General features: G+C 35.6%; 1 long non-coding RNA gene across 2 annotated transcripts in view; it reads left to right on the top strand.

Annotated features, from left to right (window-relative positions):
* Positions 1-13,696, top strand: part of LOC148044583 (uncharacterized) — a 59,160-nt gene extending 45,464 nt beyond the window's left edge. For both annotated transcript variants that reach the window (XR_015697383.1, XR_015697384.1), the window contains exons 2-3: positions 9,366-9,579; positions 13,106-13,696. This is a non-coding gene — a long non-coding RNA (uncharacterized LOC148044583). The remainder of the gene's footprint in view (positions 1-9,365; positions 9,580-13,105) is intronic.
* Positions 13,697-15,073: the final 1,377 nt, after the last annotated feature.

Here is a 15,073-nt window from a genome sequence, read left to right as displayed (position 1 = left end):
AACAGAAAAAGCATCAAAGCCAAAGTGGAAAATCCGATTAGAACAAAAAGTCAAAAAATTAAGGGCAGATGCTAGTATCTTAAACAACATGCATGAGCAATGGCTTAAAAACAACAAAACCATAGATCGGCTAATCAGAAGATATAGATTGGATACAAGAAACATCAATGAAGCTGTAGAGATTGTAAAACAGCAGATAACAGCAATAGCTAGAAAAATTGAAAGGTATGAGGCACGAATCATCCAATATAAACAAAATCAGCAATTTCAATCAGACAAATGGTGTTTTTATCAAAGTCTTAATGTGAATGGTGACACCAAAAGTGAAAAACCAGAAAAGCAGGCCACAGTTGAATTCTGGAAAAAATTGGGGGAAAATGCAAAGGACTGCAATAAGGAAGCAAAGGGGATACATGACTTTAAGAAAAGCATTGGCAACAAACAAATGCAAGTATTAGAAATAACAACTGAGATGGTCAAAAATCGAGTTAAAAAGGTAAAGAATTGGAGATCACCTGGAAAGGACCAATTACATGGTTTCTGGCTCAAATATCTGACCAGTTTACATGCAATATTGGCCAGGCAACTGAATGAAATTTTACAAAAGGGCCAAATTGATGAATGGTTGACAACTGGAAAAACATACTTGATTCAGAAAGATGCAACTAAAGGAACAACACCTAAAAACTACAGACCAATAACATGCTTGCCAACAACCTTCAAATTACTCACAGGCATTATTGCAGATAACATGATGGGTTATTTGGAAACAAACAACATCTTGCCAATAGAGCAAAAAGGCAACAAAAGAAGGAGCAGGGGCACAAAAGATCAGCTCCTAATTGATAAAATGATATTAGAAAATTGTAAGAACAGAAAAATGAACTTGAATATGGTCTGGATTGATTACAAAAAGGCATTTGACTCACTGCCACATAGTTGGATCATAAAATGCTTAGAAACAACTGGCATTAGCAGAAATATTACATCCTTTACTGAAAAGGCGATGAAACAATGGAGAACTGAGTTGGCAGTAGGGAATGAGATCTACGGAATGGTTAATATCAAGCGAGGAATTTTCCAGGGTGATTCACTTTCACCTCTTCTCTTCATCATCACAATGATCCCACTATCAGTAATCTTAAAAAAAATGAAATTAGGCTACCAAACAGCCAAAGAAGCTGAAAAAATTTCGCATTTACTATATATGGATGATTTGAAACTCTATGGAAAGTCAGAAATAGAAATCCAATCATTGACAAACACAGTCCGAGTATTCAGCACTGATATTTCAATGCAGTTTGGCATAGAAAAATGTGCCACTGTATCCATAAAAAGAGGCAAAATCACTGTTTGTGAGGGAATTGAAATGCCTAATGGCCAACTAATTAAATGCAACGAAAATGAAGCCTACAAATACTTAGGCATTCTGCAGTTGGATAACATCAAGCATGGAGGAGTAAAAACTATTGTCAGGCGAGAGTACACCAACAGAGTTATGAAAATTTTGAAATCTAAATTGAATGGTGGAAATACAATCAAGGCCATAAATACCTGGGCAATACCAGTTATAAGATACACAGCTGGTATAGTTAACTGGACACAAGCTGATTTGGACCTTTTGGACCGAAAAACCAGGAAACTAATGACAATGCACTACAGTTTACATCCACATGGTGACACTGATAGACTTTACCTGCCCCAAAAATCAGGTGGCAGAGGATTATTACAAGTGAAGCAAATAGTTGAAGAAGAAAAACATGCACTGGCTGATTATTTAAGAGAAAGTCAAGAACATCTATTAATCGAAGTAAAGAATAAAAATCTACTGAAGGTCCAACAGATGAAACAAGAATACAGAAAAGATGTGATAAAATCAAGAATGGAGAATTGGCAGAACAAAGCATTGCATGGCCAATTTCTGGGAAAAAATAAAAGATAAAGTGGATAGTGAAAAAACTTGGTTATGCTTGACAACAGGTACATTAAAGAAAGAAACAGAGTCACTAATGCTGGTTGTGCAAGAACAAGCTATCCGCCCAAATGCTATTAAGGCCAAAATCGAAAAATCCTCTGATGATGCCAAATGCAGACTTTGCAAAGAAGTTGATGAAACTGTTGATCACATATTCAGCTGCTGTAAAAAAAACCGCATAGACTGATTATAAATTGTGGCACAATTCAGTAGCAGAAATGATCCACTGGAATTTGTTCAAAAATTATAATATTAAAACAACAACAAATTGGTGGGAACATAAGTCTGAAAAGTCACTGAAAATCAGATGGTCAAGATCTTATGGGATTTTCGTATACAAACGTACAAAATACTGGAACATAATACACCAGACATCACACTGGTTGAGAAAAATAAGGTCACAATCATAGACATTGCAATACCAGGTGATAGCAGGGCCACCGAAAAGGAACATGAAAAAATTGCAAAATACCAGGACTTAAAAATCAAAATTCAACGACTATGGCACAAACCAGCAGTGGTAATTCCAGTGGTAATTGGCACACTAGGTGCTATTCCAAAAGCACTGGAATTACATTTAAAACAGTTAAAAATTGACAAAATCACCATCAGTCAAATTCAAAAAGCCGCACTGCTTGGATCCGCATGCATATTACGAAAATATTTAACAACGTCCTAGGCCCCTGGGTGGGACCCGACTAGTAATCAATGCCAAATCCGGCAAAACAACTGGCCGCTGTGATATAATTGTGATAATAATGTTTGTATGAAGAAATGTTTAAATAGTGCCACAAAAATAGAATGTGCTGTAAAGGGTGTTTCTAACATGTAGGAATGCTTAGCTGTCAATGCCATTGTTGCTTTAAAACTCCAGAAAGAATCTTCCAGGGCTGCCATTGGGGTTTTATTCTCAAGTACCAAGATAAATGAATTCTTCAAAGGACAAACTTCCCATTTTTCATTTCAGCCATCCATCATTGGGGAAAGTTAAATTTCTAAGTATACCATTAGGCTTCACACGTGTTCCTGATGTTTCATGGCAGTTCACAAGGTCTGGACAGTTTGATTTAACCAGCTGCCTGGAAGAGGGGTGGGGTGTGCATTCATGTCAATAAACAAACCTCTTTGGGATGACAGCCTCCTTCGAGGATCTTGTGGTTTTTTTTAGAAATTCTTTTATGTATGCCAGTCTTTTTTTAAAGAAACAAAACAGGCAAAACTTGTCTAATGTCGAGGAAAGTTCCATCTAAATTTCAGGTTTGGTCTCGGGTGGAATCTACTGCCAGAGAGCAAAACAACAGGATGTACATAATTTTTTCTTCTTTTGGAACACATGTTATGTAATAAACGATAGTTTACCTTCCAGCTGCACCCACCAAATATAATTTATTTTCCTATATCAGGTGCTCAGGCCCTCTCAGAGTGGTAGAAAAGCTTGGGATATTTCTAATTTTGGAAGCTTCTGGCTTTAATAAAATGTAACCATGTTAGCATATGAAAAGAAAAGAAGGAGTCATAATTTATATATTTTTTAAATTAAAAAACAATTGGCCCTTTTAGGTTTTGACCTCAGCTATGAGTGTGCATCTGTCTCTGCCCTCTCCCTCCCTTATTTTTCTTTGACTACTTGGCTAGATGTGGAGATGGAGGGGTTGAATAGCACAGCTCAACCTCTGTCCCAATTCAGTCAGGAGAAGCATCTTTGCAGTTTCAAGTCATTATTTGCTTGATAAAATACTGCTGAACCTTTAAAAACACCTAAAAATATTTTAAGGCATTTGTGTTTATGTGTCCTTATTATTAGTGTACTCCAGTAGAAGCCATCCCATCAACTGCACATCATGACCTCATCATACAGATGCCAGAGTTATGTAATTTGGGTCCATTGGTCATGATGCAATGGATTATGTGACAACTATGGCCCCATTATCACCTGTAGATGGCTCTGGAATTCTGGGAGTTAAAGTCCACAGGTTGTAAAGAGACTATAGTTGCCTAGTTTTGCTATGTGATTTGCTTCAGTTCTTCAAGATAGCAAGATGCACATAAAGGAAGTTTGTCGGGTGTTTATATACCTATTGTTCATCCACTGTTTCTAATGATGTGCTGAGATTGCAAATAGCAAGACTACTGGTACAACATGGTTACCTTAGGGGAATTTAAAGTTCAGAAGTTTGTGATGATCTCTTATGGACATTTAGGATTCCATTGCTGTAAAGTTTCAAGAATGCATCTACTTGAGTTATGCTGAGGACTCCATATTGTTTTGGGACTACCCTATGTTGATGAGCTTCTATTTATTTGTTTAACTTAATACTGGCTTGAGGTCTGGTTGACTTTGGGTGTGTGAATGTGTTTCTTCTTGTTCTTGGTGATTTATGAATTTTTTAGAATATATTTTGCTTGCCAGTTGATCCTGGGACATTCTAAAAACTAGTAATCCTTTTGCCAGTAACACAAAAGTTATAGATAGATACTACATTTGGCTCCAATGTGGTAATTTTAACAGTGTTTGGAAGCAATTTAAAAACAAACAAAAAACCATAGCAGCAAAAGTATAGTTTCATAAACTGGTATTTTCTTCCCAAGAAAGGCTGTTAAGGTATGATAAGTCTGAGCTGGTATTATTACTATAGTTGGGGCTTACAGAAAAAAAAATGTCAGTAAGAGATTAGAGAGTAAGAGTTTTCTGTAATTGGCTAAGTGCTTCAGGAGATTTCTTGAATGTATTTAAAAACTGAAAAAGTGAGAATCCTGTCAATCAATCAATAAATGTATCAATCATTGATTTGGTTGTATCCTAAGGGGTGCTTTATGGCGTTTTAAAATAATTTCAAAATCAACCCATTTACAATTTTTTATGCAACTTGGGTGTCTGGTAGTAGTTAGCACTGCCTTGCTTGTTCTCAACCTCCCTATTTTTGTTCTTCCAGAAAAGAAAGTATGTTGTTTTAAATATCATTCCATTGGAAGAAGTTAGTTTGGTAATGTGGATTCTTTGTTCTGAGATCAAAAGGAAATGCATTTTCTGTTTCTAGTACAATCCTCCAAATGGTTGCAACACTTTACTTTTCAATCAACTCCGATAACATATTCAAGCAAAAAATCAAAACTTTCAAATTTCAAGATATTGATAAAAATTTTGAATGAATGTAACCCATTTTATGGGAACCAAATTTGATGTCAAATTTGAGACAGATGTGCCGGTTGGCTTTGGACTGCAGTTTGAAGTGCTGTTATCAATTTTAAAGTCCTACATGTTTTGGGATCCAGATATCTCCAAGACTTCCTTCTCTGAGTTCAATCTGCCTGTGTAACTAAAGAAGGTTTGCTTAGTGTCTCAAATGCAAGGGAAGGCCATCTACAGAGACCTCAAGCTTTTTCAGTGATATCCCCTTGCCAGAGGTGGGTTCCTATACTGGTTTGCTGCTTGCTTTGCTCATGCGTGCACCGACCATGTGTTGCTGGTGCATGTGCAGTTGACTAAATATTGTTCTGCGCATGTGCAGAAACATGCCAGCAATAGCATAAGAGATCAGTGAACTAGTTTGGGGTGTGGCGATCCTGGGTCGCTGCCAATTCTGCAACCCAGGCCACAATTCCATTACTGGTTCAGCCAAACCAGGCTAAATCAGGAGCAGCCCACCTCTGCCCCTTGCCTCTGGAATAGTTTATTCCTGATTATTCTACCTATTATACAAGCTGAAAAAAACATGCTTTTTCAGATCTCACTGGCCAAATATACCAGGACCTTCTTACTGTTACCTTAAATTGTTGTTTTTATAAATATTACTCCCTCCCCTCTTCTCTCTTCTCAGTCGTCTGACCCAGAAAGAAGCTGTTATTAAGAGATAGGAAACAATTCTAGAAGTTGTGTTTTGAATATTTTCCCTAACTTAGCTTAATTAGAATCAAGTCACATTAATGATGAAGCCTGCCATTTGGTTCTTTGCACCTGGACTTATTTTATCTTTGCTGTGTCAAGACATTTATTTATTAAGTAAATTGATATTCTGCCGCAACAACAAATAGAGTCTAGCTGGCTAACAAAACAGCTATAAGAAAACATACTGTGTGCAAGTCATCTCTCCAATTATCTAGAATCCAGTTAGTGTAATTTATGAAGATAAATATAATTAATCTTATAATAATATCCAATGCTTCCTATTCTATGGACAAGAAATAGATCAGAGAAAATTGAACGCTAAAGCCAGGTTTATCAAGATTCTGTTTTATATATCGTTCATGGTTGCCCTGCATTATTCCCCATGTGCCTGGTTTTAAATAAAGTGGTAAGAATATTGTTTCTCATTTACCCCAGTGAAAATCAGTTTCCTATAAGTCAGTTCCTATGAGTCAGTTAAGAAATGAGAAGTGCATTCCTTAAGCTATGTTTTAATTTAATCCCACATCATATTTAAGTAAGGATGTGGTCTATTTTCTCCCCAAAAGAATTACTTCTGATCATTTTGAGTTTGAAGTCTTTGAACATTCTCGTTATTTTAAGGCTATTAATTTTGAAGGAACATATGATCCACACCTGAAAATATGCAACTTTGAAACACAATGTTTAATAAACTTTGTTGAGAAATTGAGGGTTAAAGATCGAAAAGAAATTTATAGGATTCCCCCCCCCCCTGGTTGTTTATATTCCCTTAAGTTTCTTTGGAGATTTTTGAATCCAGTGGGCAGTGTTGATAAGATCAGCCACTGACCATCTGAGTTTTGCTTAACTGATTGTGTATTATTTTGAAAGAAACATGAACCAGAGTTTACTTTCTTTGTCTCCCATTTAATGTTGAAATAAATTAAATGCATGTGATATTTCAAGTCACAATAAATATTGTCAATTAATATAAAAGAGTATATGTAAATATAAAAGGTAAGTATATTGCACAAGTAAAACAAGTTTCTTTCTAAGAAGGATGGTTGTGCAACATGATTTTATTCATATTTTTAATATCCTCTGAGGTAATTAATTTAATGTTATCTATAGAGTGATTAGTTTAAGACATGCAGCCATTAACATTATATGTATGATAATTTATCTTCCTATAAAGAAAAAAAAATCTAGATGTAGAAATAGCCTTTCTATAAATAACACTTAGGCCCTCTGTGTTTGAAACCTAAACCAGAAGTCTCCAACCTTGGCAACTTTAAGCCTGGCGGACTTCAATTCCCAGAATTCCCCAGCCAGTAGGCTGGGGAATTCTTGGAGTTGAAGTCCGCCAGGCTTAAAGTTGCCAAGGTTAGAGAGCCCCTAGACCAGTGGTAGTCAACCTGGTCCCTACCACCCACTAGTGGGCGTTCCAGCTTTCATGGTGGGCAGTAGGGATTTGCTGTAACTCTGCTTTATAAATTTTATAAAGTAAAGTTGCTTCGCTACTTTATAAATCACCATTACTGTGGAATTGGTGGACAGTTAGAAAATTTTACTACTAACAGAAATACAAAAGTGGGCAGTAGGTATAAAAAGGTTGACTACCCCTGCCCTAGAACTATCAATCTCATATACAAGGTGGGGTTTGTCTGTTTTTTAATTTAACAAACTTGATCTCAAAGCAATGCCTCTATCCTGATTAGGGCTGAAAGGGAACTCTTTTCCAACTCCCTAGAAAGGGCAAAATAAATAAAATAAACCACCTTTGGCTGTGAACAGAAAACGGTTTTATTATGTGATTATTATCCAAACAGCTTTATACAAATACTGTAAAACAATGAAATACAATTTTCTGGTATAGTTCCCTCTGGTATAGTGATTTGACTCTGGACTAAAAGCAAATTTAAATCCTATTAAAAAACAATGTGGTGCACTTCTCTTTCTGCTTACCGTTAGGGCAGTGTTTCTCAACCTTGGCAACTTGAAGATGTCCGGACTTCAACTCCCAGAATTCCCCAGCCAGCATCTGGCTGGGGAATTCTGGGAGTTGAAGTCCGGACATCTTCAAGTTGCCAAGGTTGAGAAACACTGCATTAGGGGATTGTGCCGAAGACTTTTATAAGAAGACCAGCATCTTCTCTAGTACCCAAGTGCATGTCTGAGCAGACAGACACTTTCAAAAGAGGCATTTCCCACAGAGACATTTTGACTTCTCTCTGAGAGGACTTGACTCTCTAGTGAAGTCTTCTTTAGGATAAACCCAGGGGAGGGAGGAGGCATGTTCAGAGCTGCATGGTCTGCCTATTATTCTAACTCTGTAATAAAAGTACGTTTAGTCATCATGACTTGGCTGTTCAAACATGGTCTACCTTGAAGGATTGATGACTACTGGTAGTCCTTGACTTATGGCCACAAATGAACTCAAAATTTCTGTTAAGTGAGTCATTTGTTAAGTGAGTATTGCCCCATGTTACGCTCTTTCTTGCCACAGTTATTAAATGAATCACTGCAGTTGATAAAGTTAGTAGCACAGTTGTTAAGTGAAACTGGCTTCCTCATTGATTATGCTGGTCAAAAGGTTGCAAAAGATTATCATATGACCTTGGGACACAGCAACGGTCATAAGTATGAACCTGTTGCCAAGCATTTGAATTTTGATCACAGGATCATGGAGCTGCTACAAAGGTTGTAAGTGTGAAACATAATCACCGGCTCATGGTTGACTCAGCCTTCCATCCTTCTGAGGTCAGTAAAATGAGGAGTCAGATTGTTGGGGGCAATAGGCTGACTTTGTAAACCACTTAGAGCAGGCTGTAAAGCATTGTGAAGTGGTATATAAGTCTAAGTACTAAGTGCTATTCCTATGTAGGTTTATTCTTGCTCTGGTACTTCCATATCCTCCTACTGATTATACTTGAATACAATATTTCATTCTCCAGCTAAAGCCTGATTCGTGAAATAATTGTTCAGATGTGATAAACTTGCTATTAGGCCTTAGAGCAGCAAAGCAGCCCTTCCCAAAAAGTAGGTCACAGCAGTAAATATATAAATAAATCAAATGTTTATTTAACCCTAGCTTTGCATGCCATTCACATAGCACGACACCTAAATGATGCCAACTCATGATTAAAGCTTCTCTGTTGCATGTGTTTCCCTTAGTGAAAATATCCAAATACTCTAAAACACTTTCCTTTCCCGGAGGACATTGGTTGAATTAAAATTTCCCCATATTTTCCCCTTCCCATTTTTCACAGCTCTCTAAATCCTTGCCAATTCATTTCTATCAGCTGCAGAGTTAGTAAATCCCTCAGTTGATCTTTGTTCTTTCCAGCATTCCAGCCCATTCAAAGATTATGAAAGTTCCTTTTGAAAGCACTTCTGTGTGACAACAGTGAACTCATTCATTCCTATTTCCCTGTCCACCTTACTGATTTAAGGGCAGCAGATTGGAAGACTGGCTTATCATTTTTGCACTACCATCATTAACTTTGATATTTTATCACATTTCAGCAGGTTACAATATCCTGGTATGGAAAAGCAAAGCAAAACACAAGAAAAAGGAATGATTTCAGCTATAGTGCTCTAACTACTTGCAACAACTTCCTTTCTAAATGACCACTGGTGGACTCCATTGCTTCGTGATTAACTATTTGCAATGGTTGAGGGACAATTAATCCACATCTTCTTACAGCTTGATTTGGGAAGAAAAAAGGTGCTAGTGAAGGTATACATTTTTATAACTTGTTCCTATCTGCAGGGGATTAAAAATATTTTTAAAATAAGAGCAGATAAATGGAATCTTCAAACTATTCCTGGGCAAGTCCACTCTATTTATCCAATAGGATAAAAATTTCCAGTCAAATTAAAAAAAAATGTTTTTTTTTACTGGGCTTTAATAGTTGGCTGCAAGACAGCATTTTTTGGATAATATAATTAGCAAATATCTTGATATTCCCTAATTACAGAAGTAGATAGAACATAAGAATATTGAGAGTTTGCATGAATGGACATTGAGATGCTATTTTAGATGTAAATTTTTAATTAATTCACTCAAAATTATGTGTACGGCTGCCGATCTTAAAACAATTCGGGCCAACTCACAGCAATGAAATGCAATCTCTAGGCTTGCAAAATAGCATGAAAAGACTGTCTGCAAAATATTTATAAACTGGCTGCGCAAAGACACTTTTAATTGTAATGTCTTTGTCATTCTTTCAACATAATGTCATAGTGATAAAACATCCCCAAGCATTCTGTCTGGGTTACATGAACTAAGGACTGCCATTATTTGAACATATACTTAATCTCTATAATAGTAAAAATTAAGATATTCATGGCTTCATATCAGTAGGAGTTAAAATATTGTGAATGTTATATATTCTATTTCATCTGATTTTGAATAACCCACAGATAATGGTGTGTTTAATTATGAACCAATATGTCTAATCACTTTTAAAATAATAGCTGATTTTTGTAGTTTGATTCAGCGAAATGAAAGTCGTTCATTCTTTTTAGTTTCACCTTTTTGTGTACAAGCAAATGCCACTCAATTTTCATACTGAGGTTTAAACAAAAGACAAGATTACTTAGATGATGATAATTGGTTTAGAATTTTCTTGATAGTGATATTAAACATTTCACTGAGCTCATTGTTAGTGTGCACCATTCTCGGTGCAGAAGTGTGATCTTTCTTGTTATAGCCGCAAAATATGAAGTTTTTAAAATTTAATTATGCAATGAGAATTGTTTGGGATTGTAGAGTGTCCCACAGAAATAAATAAGTATTGCTATAATCATTATTTCAGTTTTTCATATGCATTGGATTACAACTTCTGTAATTCAGGCTATAATTTCCAGCCTGAAATTTTTAATGTGCCATTGATCAGAAAAGAGCTTGTGCTGAATTTTATCTGCCCGTCATAAAGTTAAGCTATGATTGTATGAAAATATTTCAAAACAGCTAGTCTCATCCATCTATGAATTTCTTTTTTGGGACTGAAAAAGCTTGTTTTTCAAAAGGATTAAAAGCAGGGAAGGAAAAGTTTAAGACTTTTATTTATTTATTTTCACACTTCATAAACTAAATAGCTTTTAGTTGCAGCTAGTACATTTCACAATTTGTTGGAAACAATAGAATTCAATTTACAAATCTATCACTGTCTAGTCAAAAAAGAAATAGTAGTTTGTCACTTAGTAAAATCTATAAGCATTTTGTTATGTATACAAGCAAATACGTTTTCAGATAATATTAGTGTACAGAGTGTCTGCTTTTCAACCTGAGTATCATGTTGTTGTGGTGGTGGCTTTTTTTTTTCTTTTAAGACAAAACAAGATTGTGTCACTTGGGTGAGGGAGGAACTTGATATTACTACATCAACCAGCTCTTAGTACACTGCATAATATGTATGTTTGTATTGGAAGAGCACTTATATATTAATTTTAATAGTATAATATTGTGTTTCCCCGAAATTAAGACACAGTCTTATTTTCTTTTGACCCCTGAAATAAGCACGGCCTTATTTTCGGCGAGATCTTATTATTTTTGAGGTACAGGAGGCACCGAACATCTGACTCTCCCGAGCTCCAATGTTCCTGGCAGAGGCACCGCGGACTAGTCCTTCGCTGTTTCCAGAGTGGCCCCATGGGTCAGATCTAAGAACCCCACAGGCCGGATCTGGGACCTGGGCCTTGGATTATATCTTATTGACAATCATTAAAAATGGCTCATGTTATGTTTCTCCTGAAACAAAAATAGAAATTATCACTGAGTAGATTATACTGTTCAACTTGATTAATACCATTTATATTAATAATGCAGAATAATTAGTTACAATTGGTTTTGACAACTATTAATTAATTGGTCCTCCTTTTTTGCACCTGCAAAGAAATGTAGCCTGTTACTTTAACATTCTTGAAGGTTTTATCAGCAGTTTAAACTATACATGGGTTCTTCCACCCTTCCAGTTTGGCTTCTCTCTTTTCCTTTAATATCTACTGCTGCTTCCCTGACCAATGGGAAATCGACTGATGATGTCATGGAATGCTGTTATATGTTTCTGCTAAATGGGCAGATGTGATATTTTAAATGAATGATGCATTAGAATGAAAAGGAAATGTAATAATTCCCTCTAATTCCATCCTTTTAAATACGAAGTCAGTATTTGAACTTGCCTCTGGATAAATAAAATATGTGTATTTTCTGGAAATAGAAACTAGAGCATATTGGATGCAGCATCTGCTTAACAATGTCTCCCACCCTCTTCATCCTGCTAGCAATTAGCCCCAGATTTCAATTACACAAATATCTTCCAACTGCATGGAATCCAACTGTTGCATGGTTAACATTTGATAATATTTAAAAAATGGTAATCAGTCAAAGCAATTTATTTTGTTTATCACTTGAAATGAATGTATTTTGATTTAGCAATGGCGTTTAAAACAGGACTTATTGATATTTCTTATTTGGTAATAATACAGCCACTGCTTTGTATCTTTGTTTATATATTGTTAGAGAAGCATCTGATCAATCATAATTGAGAGCAAGGTAAGCTGTCCATCTGCAGGAGTGCAAATTCCTTCTAAAACCCTCAAATTTATTAGCATTGGCACAGATAACACATGTTGGCCTTAACTGAATAATATGGAACATACATGCAAAAAAACAGTGTAAAAAGTAAGTTTTACTTTAATTGTGGCATCTTCTGAGTAACATCAATGCAATATATGCAGTTGCATTATATGTGGACCTTGAAATGATATTTTGAACCAAATTAAGGTTCTTACTGGAACTGGATAGGTTCAAATAAATGAAAGAACAGCAAACTTTCTTGATTGCTTTATACCTTTCTAGACCATTTCATACAAGATAAGAATCCATTTAATTAAACTTTTTAGGTGAATAAAGCCTTGGTGAAATATTTCAAACAACTGATATCAATGCTTCTTATATTAGCCATAATTAATTTAGCTTAGATTAATTCTCAGTTAAATTAATTATAACGGTTGTATAATTATTATTCTTTTTCGATCATACAAATTAGACTGGAATGATTTGCTTTGGTTAATAACATACTCCCAAATACTTTGAAAATAAGTTATTTATTTTCCTTTGAAAAGGAGTTTTCAAGGAAAGGGTTGTGACACCTAAGAAGAAATCATAGTTCATTTCCAGTTCAAGTTTTTCTATTCTTTTCTGCTAAGAATATTCACAGGAGATAACATCTGATGTGTTCTCAACATTTGTCTCTCAGGCAAAGGAAGAAACAGGTCAACCAGTATCTGCGACTGACGCACAGGATGGAATAAAAGTCATCATGGTTGATAATGCTTCCTTGAACCCATCCACACAAAAATATACCGTAGTTTATGAATTTGCAATACAAGCAATACAAGTTTAATACACTACCTTTGTTATTAGCCAAAAGGCCAAGATGTGAGAAGCCAAGTTTAATAAGGCATTTCAATTTCATACAACTAGAGGATACTTTTGACTATTTCAGAGCTATTTGTAATGATGTCACAGATGAACAGAAGAGAAGAGAAGAGAACGGAATGGAACAGAACAGAACAGAATGGAGCAGAACAGAACAGAATTTTGTATTGGCCAAGTGTGATTGGACACACAAGGAATTTGTCTCTGGTGCATAAGCTCACAGTGTACATACAGAGTGTACAACAACAAAATGAAAGGTCATGGATCATACTTACCTCAACATATTACCTCAAAATACTTATGGTCTTAATTCCCCCCCCCCCAAAGTGTCATTCTTGTTTCATAAATTTAATTTTGAGTACTAAAGTTAAAATATGTCCTAAATGGATAGCCGACACCCAGGGGAAGAATATTCAAACACCAACGTATGATGTAATTGGTAATTTCAGTATAAAATTAATGTCCTCTCAAGTTTTATTCTCTCCCTAAAACTCTGAAACCATGAATTAAAACTACTTAAACCTCCAGTGTCACTTGTAAATCATACCCTGTGTGAATTGTTGCAGATATACTCTTTCCTGAAACACTATATTGTGAATGACACAGTTTACTGATTTTGAGGAAATACGTATATATCGTTCAGGGTTGAAAACACTGTTGATTTTTGCACCCACATGTGTAAGTGTTTGACATGCAATGTCAATTGACTTTTACAAATTTGGACAGAGTGGCACTTTGCATTTAAAGTATATACATCTTCAAAATACAGAAAAAGTTTATTTTGAGCAGTTTTTTTTCCCCCAGCTCATTAAAAAAAAAAGTGTTCCTGAGTTAACACAACAAAGCATTTGGGGCCAAAATAGATCCAGTCTTTGGCCCTAGTGGACCAGTTTTACTTAGATTAACTTCATTAATTTAGCTAACTTTCTTGAGATAAAATTTGATTTCCAGAATATAAAATCAGGCTATAAACTAACGGACATTTCCTTTGAAATGGGAAAAATGCCACCATACAAATAACTTTTGTAGGATTCCTGGATTAATTTCTTTTCTTCCCCACCGGAACTGGATGAATAACCTACTTATTGATTTCCAGTTAGTCCTATGACCCGACTGAAAGATATCACAATATCCTCTGCTTTTGAGGAAGGATGGGGATAATTTTTAGGGCCCAAATAGGCATAATATACTATGTTTGTCCTCCTCCCAATAAAGATGGTGAAAAATTTAAAAACCTAACTTCCTCACATCCAGTCTACTGTAGCATCATAGCCCATTTTCCATCATTGATCTTTTCAAGAATGTCTCGAAAAGGGAAGAGGGCCTGTAAAAAAAAACAAGATTACAATTGCAAACTTGATAGTTTTTACCTTATCTCCATTGATAACCCCGGCACTTTCACTACAATCATTGTTTCTTTGTTGTCCCTCCCACTTTTAGCATTAACAACCTGGTTACTGCTAAAAGGTAGCCCACAATTATTTATGATCCCTAGACCTTGTCTACATGATAAAATCTTGTTCACATTTTAAGACATAAAATTTTAGATGAGAATTTTATCCAGGCAGGTTTTTAAAGTTTAGTGGTGTCTTGATATGCTCAAACTCCCCACTGTTCCCTTTTTAATATGTTTTTTTATATATGGATGGGGTGGGTGGTATTTTATTCTGTATTATTAGAGAGATTATGTTTTATTTTACTGGTTGTTTCCCCCCCCCCCCCCCAATCATCATTGAAGACTCTGATAATTACATTGGCAGTATAGAACAAAAGGCCTTGCAGATCT

Source organism: Thamnophis sirtalis, unplaced genomic scaffold (genome assembly GCF_051295495.1).
Source record: "Thamnophis sirtalis isolate CommonGarterSnake01/CBP01778 unplaced genomic scaffold, rThaSir2_p1.2 scaffold_7, whole genome shotgun sequence".
NCBI classification, from domain to species: Eukaryota; Metazoa; Chordata; class Lepidosauria; order Squamata; family Natricidae; genus Thamnophis; species Thamnophis sirtalis.
This window is presented reverse-complemented; position numbering and strand designations above follow the sequence as displayed.